The sequence below is a fragment of the Dermacentor albipictus genome, chromosome 2, assembly GCF_038994185.2.
Source record: "Dermacentor albipictus isolate Rhodes 1998 colony chromosome 2, USDA_Dalb.pri_finalv2, whole genome shotgun sequence".
NCBI lineage: Eukaryota > Metazoa > Arthropoda > Arachnida > Ixodida > Ixodidae > Dermacentor > Dermacentor albipictus.
Genome location: NC_091822.1, coordinates 76,837,761 through 76,852,100, shown reverse-complemented (window position 1 = coordinate 76,852,100; position 14,340 = coordinate 76,837,761). Strand labels below are relative to the sequence as shown.

The window sequence follows — 14,340 nt, the reverse complement described above, 5'->3', positions numbered from 1 at the left end:
AGGCGATTATTTAGGCAAGTTTACGAACAGCCCCATCAGAGCGTATTTCGGATGTGTGCAGTCTACGATGAGGGCGATTGTCGTTTCGTATTTGACTTCGAGCTCGCAATTATAACACTACTTTTTTCCTACTTCATAGGAATAAATAAGCATCTGTGTGGGTATATATATATATATATATATATATATATGTGTGTGTGTGTGTGTGTGTGTGTGTGTGTGTGTGTGTGTGTGTGTGTGTGTGTGTGTGTGTGTGTGTGTGTGTGTGTGTGTGTGTGTGTGTGTGTGCAACGTCGAACTTATGAGGTTTACTCTGGTTACGGAGGAACCAAGAGTGGCGCCAGTCAGAACAGAAGACGTTGTGTACAGGTGGAATCGGGCTCGACAGCTATTTTGTTTATGCATCGTTATCTCTCTTGTAAATATTCTAAATGCATATTTATATGTGACTTCCGCAATGTATCAAATTAGAGGGAGGTGCGGGGTACCCACGAGAAACAAACGAAATTCAAAACTAGGTCATTCCACCCTGTGAAAGTGGTTGACCAGCGAAGCTCTTTGGCACATGACACGGAGGTGACACATAATTTTGAATTAAGGTATGAACTCATTCAGTGCCCTGATAGGTGGCCATCGTGACAAAATGTACGCACACTCATTTATTGTGTTAATCGGTGGTCATTATTTCACTCGCAACTACCATGACAATGCTTTGATATTGTCAAATAAATGCACGTACGCCGCTGAGTGGTCGATTGGACCGGACCGGTGTGCCATCGCAAGAGATATGTCTGAAACACGGAACGCGTGAACCGCTGCCTTTTCGGTTCTAATTCGCGCAAAATGCTAATTCACGCTAAATGAGTAGCCCTGAACCTCACAGGGCTATGAGTCATTGTATATTTTTCTTCCTTATGTAGGTATGAGCCATTGCTCAGGGGCGTATGAGACATTGATCACGACAGTTTTCGACATACTGTTCTGTATGTTTGATGCATCATTAGATAGAATTTAGGCACGCTTCGCTTCACTTTGCTCAAGGCTTGTAGCCTCTGCATTCCGGGGTTATGAGCCATGGTATTGTTTGCTTGCTTACGGGAGCATGAATGCTAACGGGGTCATGAGCCATTGATGATGATAGTTTTGGTTCACGGAACCCGAGCCATATACATCTTCGCTTTCAAACGGAGCTCCACTGTGGTCCTCACCTCGGACTGGACAATATGACGGAAGAAACAGGACCCATCATGGCAGGGCCCACATCAACTCTTACAACCCCGATGGTGATGCTGGCTCAGCCGCGGAATCCACAAATTTCTGCGTCACCGACCACCGATACACCGTCACCGGTCACCGATACAGTGGAAGACTGTATCGCTATGCATGAGTGTGTAGATTTCCGCAACAAATGGGATGCGATGATCATGCTAGCTAACTTGTTATTCTACCTACAAGGCACGGCAAAGGTGTTGTTTGAAAACCAGGAGGAAGAGCTTAACGACTGGGACACGCGCAAACAGAAGCTGAAAGGCTTGTTCAGCTGTCCTGCCTGGCAGAAAAGCACCGCTAAGACAGAACTAGCGACCCGCACCCGGACGTCGACAAAAACATAGATCTGTTACATCCAGGACCTGCTGGCTCTGTGCCATAAGGCTGACAGCGATATGGCTTGTCAGTCAAGGTTGGATATGTACTTAGGGGATCGCTTATGCTGCTTTCAACCTGCTCATGTGCAAACGTTGGGAAAATGTACCCGACATCACAAACGACCGTCAACGCTTTACAGCCACCGCTGTGGTTGCAGCCACCGCACTGCAACACCATTCACACATCTGGCGAGGAATACAGCCACAATCATCATCAAATGACCTAACGGGGATAGTGCGCCGAGAACCTGAAGCCCTAGCTCTTGCATACCTTTTTCCCGCTCCAGTGAGCGAAACAACTTCCCTACAGCACCCTACAGAAATAGTCCGCGAAGATCTCGTTAATCTTGTAGTTCATTCTGTATGAGCTGTTTCCGTTTCACAGTTGTCTCACGCTCCAGGTCCATTGACTGCTTCTGTTTGAATCTGTTTTTCCTGCCGGCGTATTAATCACGTTGCTCGCCATTGTAGCAACCGTACTGTCTCCTCTCCTCTGTGACCGTCATTCACCATTTATTATCACCCGGAACAAAGTGAGCGTCGTTACGATCCTCCATTGGCACCGCAGCAGCCAAACTACGATGCTCTTGCTCCTTAAAACAGTCCTTTATGGTCATTCCGATGTCACCAGTCCGGTTCGCCACCCGCTCGTAGAACATCGTTCTATAGCCGCAAGCTCGTCACCCACCGTCCCCGATGCAGCCCCCAAGCCTGTCTCGGGAAAACTAAGCGATGCAGCTTCCGGAGGTGACGCCGCACTGACGACTCTACCGCAGAACCCTCGGATCACTTTGCTGACCAAGCAAAACTTCATAGACATTTTAGTGAATGGCGTCAGTGTCCCAGCAGTCATTGACACTGGCGCGCTCCATGATGAGTGCCCAATTGCGCCGAAGCCTGAACAAAGTTCTTAAACCCGCTGCATCACGCACCCTCCACCTAGCAAACGGAGGAACGCCTAACGTGCTTGGTATATGCACCACTCGCATGGACGTCACTTGGTGAGTAACGATTGTTTTGTTTGCCATTTTGGAATAATGCCCCTGTGGCCTTATACTCGGCTTAGATTTTTTATCATTCCATTCAGCCGTCTTTCACTGCCCATCTAGTGTCTTTTAGCTTGAACTGCCCCACGGCTGCTATGGTCCAACAGTCAAACAACGCCGGGTATGCTCTCCCGAAGACATCCCCCTGTCGCCTCAATCCACTACGTGCTATCGTGAGCCACATGAGCATGACACAGGAGCACGTGTCAGATAGCCTCGTACCCTGCTATAGGCAATACGCGGCAGCCGCCTTCGTAAACAAAGTGGAAAGGAGGACGCTGGTCTAATACCTACTCACACTCACAAGACGTGTCCTTTTTTATACAAAGTGCAGAACATCGCATCACCAGCGCACACTGACAAAAGTGTTTCATATAACGGATACTGATAACCTCGTGCAGCGAGAGAGAGAGAGAGAGAAACGTTTATTAAACGAAACAGTGTCCCGAGCGAGGCCGGGTATCACCCTAAGGTGGGAGGGCTCCTTAGTCCAGGAACCCTCTGGCTTCGACTGCCCTCTTGGCCCTGGCGGCGAGTTGTCGCTGGTCTTCCAGGTCCCCGAGGGTTAGCTTGGCCTCCCACGTTTCGAATAGGTCGTTTGCTTCTATTGCTCGTTTTGCGTGCGTTTCTGGTTGCATTTCGCTGCCTTCCTGCCACGGGCATTCCAGGAGCAAGTGTACCAGAGTGTCGGGTACGTTGCAAAGTGGGCAGAGGTAGCCGTGGAGCGTCGGGTAGAGGCGATGCATTATCGTTCCGTGCGTGTACGTATTACTTTGCAGGCGTCTAAGGATTAGGCTTTCTTCTCTGTCGAGTTTAGGGTGCTGTGGAGGGTACACTCGACGCTCGAGCCTGTAATGTTGCAATATGGCCGAATAGTTGGTGGATACGGCCTCCGCCTCTTCTGTCACGGGTCCGAGAGCGCGTGGGGAGAGGGGAGCCCGGCTGACGTGCTCGCGGGCAGCGGCGTGGGCCGCTTCGTTCCCCTCTAGGCCCTCGTGTCCGGGTACCCACGTTACGCAGGTGTACGGGAGCGGAGTGCTTCGTCTTTTTAGTATCTTGAGTGCATCGGCCGAGATGCGGCCCCTCAAGAAGTTTCTGCAGGCGGCCTGAGAGTCGCTGAATATAACTGCTGCGTCTGTGCATGTGGTGGTGGCGAGAGCGATTGCCGCTTCTTCAGCCGTTTCCGGTTTGCGTGCCTTGATGGTTGCCGATGCTAGCTCGGAGCCTTGGGAGTCTACGACGCTCAGAGCGTACGCGTTTCGATGCGAATACTTGGCCGCGTCGGTGTAGCGGGCATTCGGGTCATGCCTGAAACTTCGTTTGATGGCGTTGGCTCTAGCCTGTCTTCTGCTCTTGTGATATATGGGATGCATGTTGCGCGGGACACGTGCGATGCAAATGCACTCTCGAACGTCCGGTGGTATTCGTTCTTTCTTGTCCGTGTCTGCGACATAAGTCTCGCTGTAGTTTAGGTGTCGGAGTACTGATCTCCCTGTGGGCATGAGCTTGAGTCGTTCCAGCTGGCTGTTCTTGTGCGCTTCGGCGAGCTCTTGCCACGTGTTGTGGACGCCCATCTTAAGGAGACGTGATGTAGAGGCCATGGCGGGTAGTCCCAGGGCGACTTTGATTGCCTTCCTTATCATGATGTTCAGCTTTTCTACTTCAGCGTTCTTTAAAGCCAGGTACGGTGTTCCGTATGTGATGCGGCTGGTGAGGAGCGCCTGTATTATTCTTAGAGTGTCTTGCTCCTTGAGCCCGCTTCTTTGGCTTGAGATCCGTTTGACGAGGTGCATTAGTTGCGAAAGGGTGCGTTCTAGTCTCGGTAGGCTGGCAGCTCCCGATCCGTCTTTGTGGATGTGGAGTCCAAGTATTCGCATAGTGTCGACTTTCGGGATTGTTGTCCCGTTGAGTGTGATGCTGGGGTCAGGCTCTTCGTAGTTGGGTGGTCGGCCTCTCGTTCTTGCTTTCAGGATGAGGTGTTCAGACTTCTCTGGGGCGCAGCGGAGGCCGCAGTTTCGGAGATAGCTTTCGATGGTGTCGACGGCTTCTTGTAAGTTACTTTCTTGCCTTCCAACGTTCGTAGCTCTGGTCCAGAGCGTGATGTCATCAGCATACATCGCGTGACGCAGATCTGGTATGGTCTGGAGTAGTGGGGGTAGCTTGATCATAGCTACGGTAAAGAGTAGCGGGGAAATGACCGACCCTTGCGGGGTGCCTCTGTTTGGAAGTAGGAAGCTTTCACTGCGGATGTTGCAGATTCCGACTGTTGCAGTGCGGTCCATCAGAAAGTTTCTGACGTACGCGTAGGTCCTAGTGCCGCAGCCGGTTCCTTCGAGATTGTTGAGGATCGCGTCGTGGCTAACGTTATCGAAGGCTCCCTTGACGTCTATTGCCACTATGGAGTATTTGCTTCGATTGTTTAGGTGATCTAGAAGGCCTTCCTTTAGTTGTAAGAGTACATCCTGCGTTGAGAGGTGCTGCCTGAAACCGAACATGGTGTCTGGTAGGTGGTCGTTGTCTTCTAGGTACTGGGTAATTCGGTCGTGCACCATATGTTCGTAGAGCTTTCCCGCGCACGAGGTGAGGGAGATCGGGCGTAGGTTCTCCAAGCTGAGAGGTTTGTTGGCCTTGTTGGCCTTGTTGATGTCCGAGTGTTTCCACACAGCAGGTAGTTCTCCTTTCTCCCAGCACTCATTGTAGTAACAGAGGAGAGCCTCGGTGGCCTGCTGCGGTAGGTTGCGTAGGTGTTTGTTAACGATCCTGTCTTTACCTGGGCTGGTATTTCTAGTCAGCTTGGATAGGGCTACGTGGATTTCGGCCTGCGTGAAGGGTCGGTCGAGTTCTGGGTTCGGTTTTCCAGAGTATTCTTTGCTGCGAGTTGACGTGGTAGAGGGTGCGTCTCCGCATAGTTTCTTTTGTAGTTCTCGCAGGAGGTGTTCTTCTGATCCGGCGTGGTTATGGATAAGACTGTGAAGATGTTGCTTCTGTTTCGTTTTGGTGGGTTCAGTGGCCAGGAGTGCGCGTCGGAGGTGCCAGGTCCTCTTCGTGCTCAGATTCCCCTGTAGCTTGTCACAGAAAGCGTGCCAGTTCTGCCTGACGAGGTGGTCCGCATAGTCTTGAGCCTGCTTGGTCAGGAGAGCGATACGTGTTTTTAGCTTTCTGTTAAGCTTTTGTCGCTTCCATCTCTTCAGGAGGCCACTTCTTGCCTCCCAGAGATGTAGGAGGTGCGCGCCGACCGCGGGTGTATCGGCATCGAGTTGTATGATCTTGGTGTGACGTTCTGCTGTGTCTAATACATTTTTGAGGCATTCGTCAATGTCAGTTATGCTTGCTCCGGAATCTAGCTTGTCCCTGAAGGATTTCCAATCGGTTAGCCGTGCAATTCCGGTCTTGGTCTGTTTACGGGTGTGTGCTACATCTAATTGGAGAATATGATGATCGCTACCTAAGGTTTCCTGGAGTCGACTCCACTCTGCCCAGGGGACGTCCGCAGTAAAGGTAAGATCGGGGTTTGTGTCCCTGGAGACGCTGTTTCCAATTCTCGTGGTCTGGAGGGGATCATTCCAGAGGGTGAGTCTGTGTTGCTGTGCGGCATCGTGCACTCTAGCACCCTTCTTTGTGGTGGTATGATAGCCCCATGCCGTGTGCGAGGCGTTAAAGTCTCCCACTATGACGAGTTGGTCTCCATTCGTGGATTTCCTCATTTCTCGTACAAAGTGATCGAAGGCCGGTAGCTGGTCGCGAGGCGGGCTGTATACGCTGGCCACGAATAGGCTTTTCTGCGTCTTTCGTTCCGGTAAAACCTCGATTAAGGTGTGTTCGGTCTGGGTGTTCTCTATGTCATGTTTTTGGGCTGTCAGAGTTTTCTTCACCAATATGGCAGTTCGTCGGGTTTGTGCATATGTGGCGGATCCTTGCAGTCGGACGTTCTGCGTGTTGGTTTCCTGTAGTGCTATGACATCCGGCTGGTTCAGCTTGTCGAATTCTTGTAGATTGGCGTGTCGAGGGCGGTATGATCGGCAGTTCCATAGCCATATGCGTATAGTTGACTGCTGGTTCTTTGCCTTGTGGTTAGGGATCGCCATCGTCGATGGATTCGAATTCGCGTCGGCGATCGCGAGTGGGCGAGACCGAGCAGGAATCGCTGTGGCTGTTCGCCCGTGCCTTCTTCCGACTCGTGGGGCACGAATTTTCGAGCTGTGCCTTGGTGATGTAGTTGTTCTTCACATGCGGATTAAAATTGTTGAGCTGTGGTGCGATACCATCTATTTTGGCGTTTAACGTGGCGATCTTGTTCTCGAAGGTAGCGGCTGTTTTTTCGACTGCTGATTGTACAACTTCTTCCATTGTGGCGTCAATGTTCTTCATAAAGGCTTCTTGAAATATCAGGCACCTTGCATCTACTATGGCTTCAACGTCGGCCTTGGTCAACGTCGTTCCCGACGCTCTGTTTTGTTTTCGAGCTCCTGGCATTTTTGATGCAGCTTGTCTGCGAGTTCTTGTTGTTCTTTGCATTTTTGAAGCAGTTTATCGGTGAGCTCTTGCTGTTTCTGTTGACTGCGGAGTAGCTTGTCTATGAGGTTTTGCTGGCTTTGCAATTGGCTGTGCTGCTTCTCCAGTTTGCTCTGCTGGTTCTGCTTTTTGTTTTCTAGGACCCGTATGACTGCGGCTTGGGCCGATGCATCCAAGCTGCTCGTACCACCCGAGCCGCTTACCGCGTCGGCGTAGCTCGCGCGCTTGACTGAGCGGGAGCGAGAGCGGGAACGTGAGCGCGAAGCACTTCGCAGTATTGGCTTGGAGCTGCTGCGTCTAGGGGAGCTGCTCGCGCTGGTGGCCGAGGTGCCCAGCTCCGAGAACTCTTCACTGCTGGAGCTCCAGCGGTTGTCTCTTTCTTGTAGTCTGTTAAGCCGCTGTTGCCGTATATTGTAGGGTGGAGGACTTGGCTTCAGTCTCTTCTTGCACTCTGTACTTGCAGTTTCATGCGCTTCTCCGCAGAGCTTGCAGGTCGGTGTGCAGTCATGGTCTTGTGCTTCTCCAGTCTTGCCGCATTTGTAGCAAAAATCTGGGATCGGTTTCGGACAGACGTCTTGGCGGTGTCCCATGTTGCCACAGGTGCGGCAGTACTGCACTGACTTGCGATATGGTCTGCAGCGGAAGTCTACGCTCTGGAAGATGATGTAGTAGGGAACGTGCGGTCCTTCGAAGAATACGACTGCCGCGGTTGACTGACCCATCATTCGGGCGTGAAGAACGGTGTATCGTGCCGGTGCTCGGATTCCTGCCATAAGTTCTGCGGTGCTTGTTCCTGGTATGAGGCCATTGATGACGCCTCGGGAGACGTCGTCAGGAGTTCGTATGTTGCCTTTGACGTTGTGGTAAGTGCCTCCGAGCTGTATTCTGTTGATGCTGACCAGCATCTTTGCGTCTTCCTTGTCGGCCGTGCTTGCGATGATTAAATTTTCGATTCTCTGTACTTGTACGCGTACTTTGTCATTGAAATCCTGCTGTGATAGTCCACTCGCTCTACCGATGGCGTGCACGACTGCGACGGTATTCTATTTGGCGAGGTCGAGACCTGCTTGCGGGCGGTAGACGATCTTAAAGTCGTCAAGTGGCAGGGGCGGCATCCTGGGTCTGCGTTGTCGCTGTGAAGGTGCTGCATTGGGCGTTTGCTCATCGGTTGGTTTTTTTGCCGGCGTCCTTGAATTCGAGCTGTCCTTCTTGGCTTTCTTGTTTCTTGTGATCCAGGCGCTTTCCGCTTCGATTGTTCGGCCGCTTTCTGCATCATAGTTCCAGGTACCTTCCCCGGTGTTTTCTTCCGTCCTGTCTGTTTGCATTGCATTCGCTTCATCTTCTTTCTGGTTTGCCATTTCGCTTGCAGCAGCTGCCTCTCGGCTCATCGCAGGGGCTCTTCGCCGCGGCGTGGGCGAGCGCTCGTGTGCTCGTGCTCACGCGGCGCGCGGCGCGCGGAGCTGGTTCTGGTGTTAGGCTTAACCGGGTGGGCGGGCGGTCGTCGGGAATAACACTTGATATCTTGTGATAAGGTGCACTCACCCGAAAGCGGCTAGTGTCCGCCGGTTTCTCTCGTCTTGCCGGTCGCACCGGTGCAAAAATTTGGTTCGTCACTGGCCTTGTTCCGGGGTGAGAAGCACGAGAAGCGGGAGCCCATGTGAGAGATGTCGGTACTCCACGGCCCCCTCTTCGTGCAGCGAAGCGTGGCCAATAGCAGCACTGTTTTAAAGCGTAAAAAGCAAGAGCTAGTTCCCTGGGAAATCTGTCCGTCTGTCTGGAACACGTGACACGATGTGCTCCATAAGGCGTAAATAAGGTCGTATAGGGGTATATATGAATATCCATTGCGCTGAACACAGGAGGGGGCGCCTAAGAGCTGCGCTATAAAAAAAAAGACCGTGACTCAAAAAAGTTACTCTCTGTAAGCCACTGCGCACGTAACCTTGTTATCGCCTCTTGGCAGTCAGTGATATGGCGTAAGCTGCTTTTTGCGATAAACCCAGGCATGGTGGGAGTGCCAATAGTTAGAGGAAGAGCGCCCGCCTTTCCGCTCTGTTTTCGACTGCGCCATCCACCTGCCGTTATAACTCCGTTTCGAGGCTATTTACGTCTTCCTTCTCATATTGATCACGATAGTACGTCCTGCACTGTCATTACCATCTGTTCCTGACGGCAACACATAATTTTCACGATAGTGCGTCCCTCTACTGTCATTTCCATCTCTTCATGATGGAGTCTGTGTACTATGTCCCACCGCTGACATACTGCTTGAAGGAAATTTCGCCGTTCCCCATACCATGCTCACAGTTACAGGCAATCAGACTTCGCTCCCTCTCCTTAATTTTAACTGCTATACTCAAATTCGTCCCCGAAGCATGCCCTTGGGTTACTTGTCGCCTATGACCGATTGCAAGATATCGGCTTTTCACGCCGACGTTTTGTTGCCCTCTACAGGAACCTTCGATTCACCGACTCTCACAGATGAATTTAGCTGGATGATCGTACCTGATCTACTTCCGGCCCAAGCTGCTGGCGTCCGCAGTCTCTTGTAAACTTACCGCGACATTTTTGACCTTAATGACCGTTCTTTAGCCCAAACATCGGCGGCCACCTATCGTATTTACGCCGGAGACGCCAATCCCATACCTCGCGGTCATATTATGCTTCGCATGCTGAACGACAAGTGATACAATACAAGGAGAAGTCGATAAGATGTTGACTGAAGGCGTTATTGAGCCATATTGCAGTCCGTGGGCGTCCCCTATAGTCCTTGTCGAGCAGAAAGACAGCGGTTCGCGCTTTTGCGTGGATTACAGACTCCTCAACAAAATCACAAGCAAGGATGTCTACCCTTTGCCGCGTATTGATGACGCTTGGACTGCTTGCATGGAGCCAAGTACTTTTCTTCGATAGACCTCCGATCTATCTATTGGCAAATCTCGGTAGATGGCATGGACCGTGAAAAAACTGCCTTTTTACTAGGAGATGGCCTCTACCAATTCAAAGTTACGCCGTTCAGTCTTCGTAATGCCTCGACAACTGTCGAGTGACCCGCCGTGGTTGCTTAGTGTCTATGGTGGCGGGTTGCCAAGCACCAGGTGGCGGGATCACATCCCGGCCATGGCGCACGCATTTCGGTGGATGCGAAATGCGAAAACACCCCATTACTTAGATTTATCTGCACGGTAAAGAACGGCAGGCGGTCCGAATTTCCAGTGTCCCCCACTACGGTGCGCCTCAATATCAGATCGTAGTTTTGGCGCGTATAACCCCATAATTTAATTAATTTAAATTTTCAAACCTTTCGGAAGAGTAACGGACTCCTCACTTCTCGGCTATAAATGGTCCATATGTCCGTGTTATCTAGACGATGTCGCAGTGTTTTCATCAACTTTCACGAGTAATTCAGTGCATCTATCGGCAATCCTTGATCCTTTTCAACGCGCCCGCCTGCAATTGGACTCATCCAAGTGCAACTTTGGACGTCGTCAAATAACCGTTCTTGACAACCTCGTCCGTGCCGCTGGTTTTAAACCGGATTCTGAGCAGACTCGTGCTGTCCAGAACTTTCCTGTTGTGTCTTCGACCGCTTATGTAAGAAGCTTTGTTGGGCCATCCTTGTATTTCTGAAACCACTCCTCCACTCACCTACTTAAGTAGGACGTTGATTTCACAGGCGGCCTTGCTAAAACCAAAGCCTTCTCCGCTCTCGTACATTAGCTCAGAGCGCCCCGATTACTGGCTCAATATGATGCATCTGCCGCCACCGACCTTTCTTTATTTTATTTATTTATTAATACTGTCAACCCTCATAAAGGGTCATAACAGAGAGGACTATTACCAACATCAAATATAGACAATGTCAATGTAGGTTAAGTTGCTTATCACTTATTAATTCGCATTGAATAAGACGTTCACTTGAATGCCGTTCAGCACACTTCTGATATTTATCAAAACACGTACAATGAACATCAAGTCGCGCATATCACTTGGCGCCTCAAGACTAAATTGAAAACTGACGTAAATACGCCTCAGCAGCATTTTTAAAGTCGGTGACATTTTTTAGGCTACCAATAGTGTTTGGCAATCGGTTCAACATTTCTATCGCATCCGGAAAAAATGAGTATCGATATGTGTCACTGTTGGTACGGTACGGCTTTATGACGTAGTCGTAGTTAGGTTGCGGTTTGTTTTTTCTGGAGCGTATAGATATTGGAACTTATGAATCTTAAGTTGATCCTGCATTATTTGATAAAGCACCTTCAGCCTATATTTCTTTCTACGTATCTCAAGAAGGTCCAAGTTGCAACGCTATAACATAAGCGTGACCGACTCCTTCCTTCGGTACGTCGAACAAATAAAACCCGCAGCCCGTCTCTGCCTCCTTTCCAATTTTTTCTTAAGCGTCACTTGATGGAGACTCCAAACAATGGCTGAATATTTCTAGTATCGTCTTAGTGAAGGCGGTGAATGCTATGAGTTTTACATTAAGCGATGTATTTTCCAGTTTTTTTCCTCAGGAAGTAAATCTTTTGATAGGCAGTCATGCAGACGTTATCTAGATATTGGTTCCATGTCAAATTTAGTGTTATTGTTACCCCTAGATATTTGAACTGGAGCTCATTCTCCAATAAATGTCCTCCAATGCTGTAAAAAACAAGAATAGATAGTTTTCTTTTTGCTTATGTGTGCAATGTAGATTTGGGTAATTTATTTCCGTTTTCCATTTCCTACACCATTCATCTAAATTTTGCGAACATTTCAGAACTTCAAGCTGGTCTTCTAGTTCAGTAATTGGGGTGTGAATTAAGCAGTCGTCTGCTAAGAGCTTAACCTGAACACCATCTTGTGCCACGCGACTGATGTCATTGATATAAAGGAGAAACAATAGTGGTCTCAATACTGAGCCTTGGCGCACTCCCTAGAGTACAGCTTATGAGTGTGATACACAACCATCCAATTTAACTACCTGCGTACGGTTTGTTAAATATGCTTCAACCCATTTTATTTTAAATTGATCGATTTCTGCATTACGTAATTTGAACATTAATTGGACATTTCGCAAAATCCACGCAAACCACATCAACCAGTTGTCTTATGTCTACTGCACCTGCAAAGTCATGAATTCTTTCTATTATCTGTGTAGCAGTTGATAACCCAGTCCTAAAACCATGTTGATAAGGATATAGTAAATTGTTCTAATCTAGAAACCCGAGTATGTATTTTGCTATTATATGTTCGAATACTTTGCAAGTAACTGAAGTAAGTGACACTAAACGGTACTTTGTTGCCTGTCTTCGATTGCCTCCTTTAAATACACGTATCACGAATGCGGTACGCCAGTCTTGCGGCAGTGAGCGAGTTGTATAAGATTCTCGAAAGATGATAGTTCTAAAATGTGACATCCATCCTGCGTATTGTTTGAGAAATATTGCAGGTATATTATCAGGTGCACTCGATGCTTTCGTATCTAATTTGAGTAGTTGCTGCAATATTCCTTGCTGGGTGATTTCAAGTGTTTCCATTGGAACAGTAGGGGGAATATGTAAGGCTCCTTCAAAACTCACAGTAACTTCTGGGAGATTAAATACAAATTGGAAGGAATTGTTAAGATATTTTGCTATTTCATCCTTTTCTCTTAAAATGTCGCTTCCATCATGAATTTCGTCAATCATTACTTTCCTGTCGCTTAAATATTGCCAAACATTTTTAGGTGAGGACCTCAAGAAATCACAGAGGTTTTTTTCAAAGCAATGTTTTCTAGATTCAGCCAAAGTACCTTTCAGTTCAGTTTTTAGATTGGCCAACACCACTGGCGACGCTATTTTTACGCCATCTCTTAATTTTTTTTTTCATATGAATTATATCTCTGGTGATCCAAGGACGTGTTTGCTTTGTTTTTTTTAACCCGTGATGTAACATATTTGTCTATGCAATTGCCTATATTACATTTCAATTCTCGCCATAATTCTTCTACTGCTTTTAGACCAGCGGTGCTCTTGAAGGTATCAAATTGAATCTCCAAAAAATCAGGAATCGAAGTGCTATCAGCCCTAGCATTGTCTTTAATTTTTTCCTGGCACATAGCTCTTCATTTGCCTAGTTGCTCGGGTAGGCACATCGACACAGATCATACTGTGGCCCGATATACCATTTTCTACCGTCACATTGTAATCATTTAATTTATTTGATATGCAGCTTAATATATCCAGTCATTACCAACCCAGTGTTTCCATTTACATGAGAATATAAAAACTTGTTCAGGTTTTCGAGAAACTCAGGGGAACTTGAGGGTGGCCGATATACAACTCCGATAAGGAAAACAGTACTTTGACTAGTTATTTTGCACGAGAGAGTTTCGGGTACTTCACAATCAATCAAAGAAGCATTCAGAAAACTTTTAAATATTATACACACCCCAACTACACGTGAGTCTCTGTCTTTTCTAGATATGTTGTAACTGGGAGTAACAGTGCAATCTTTGGGTGCATTTTCATGCAACCATGTTTCGGGTATAGTGGTTATGTGAGGATCATGCAAAAGCAATAGATATTCAAGATGCGTAGTCTTATTTACTATACTGCACGCATTAAACGTGAGGAATCTTAGCTATTTTTGGCGTCCCAAATGAGCTGCATGAACTATCAGATCCATTTGACTTAGTTGATACAACGCGCCCACTTCGCTTCGTTTGATCTGTGTTAAGTTTGCCCGAATGCAAGTAGCGCTAGTCTTTGACGTTAGCCCAAGACGTCACAAGAACTACTTTCGCGCCTGCATCCCTGTCCATGACAGCACCTTCCCATAACTTTTTTCGTATCTGCACTGTTTCGTTCGCATAGCCATTGCTTATCTTTATTGAGGTTCCCTTTAGCTTCGCGCAGCTTTTGTGGACAGTATCCTTTTCCTTGTAGACAAAAACTTCAAGAACACAGACCTTCATCTATCAGGATTTTGCCAATCCGTTAAATTGTTTCCACTGTAGTGACTTTTATGCCAATAACTTTAGAAAAAATATCACTTACAACGCATTTTTAAACTCATGTGCAGACTCGTTCGCGCTTTCAGTAAGACCAAACACCATCAGAGTATACCGTTTGCTTCTATTCTTATAATCAATTAATTTTTCAGGTACT

General features: G+C 48.2%; 1 protein-coding gene across 1 annotated transcript in view; it reads left to right on the top strand.

Moving 5' to 3' along the window:
* LOC135913075 (sodium-coupled monocarboxylate transporter 2-like) overlaps nt 1–14,340 on the top strand; it is a 137,572-nt gene that overhangs the window by 83,715 nt on the left and 39,517 nt on the right. The window lies entirely within an intron of this gene.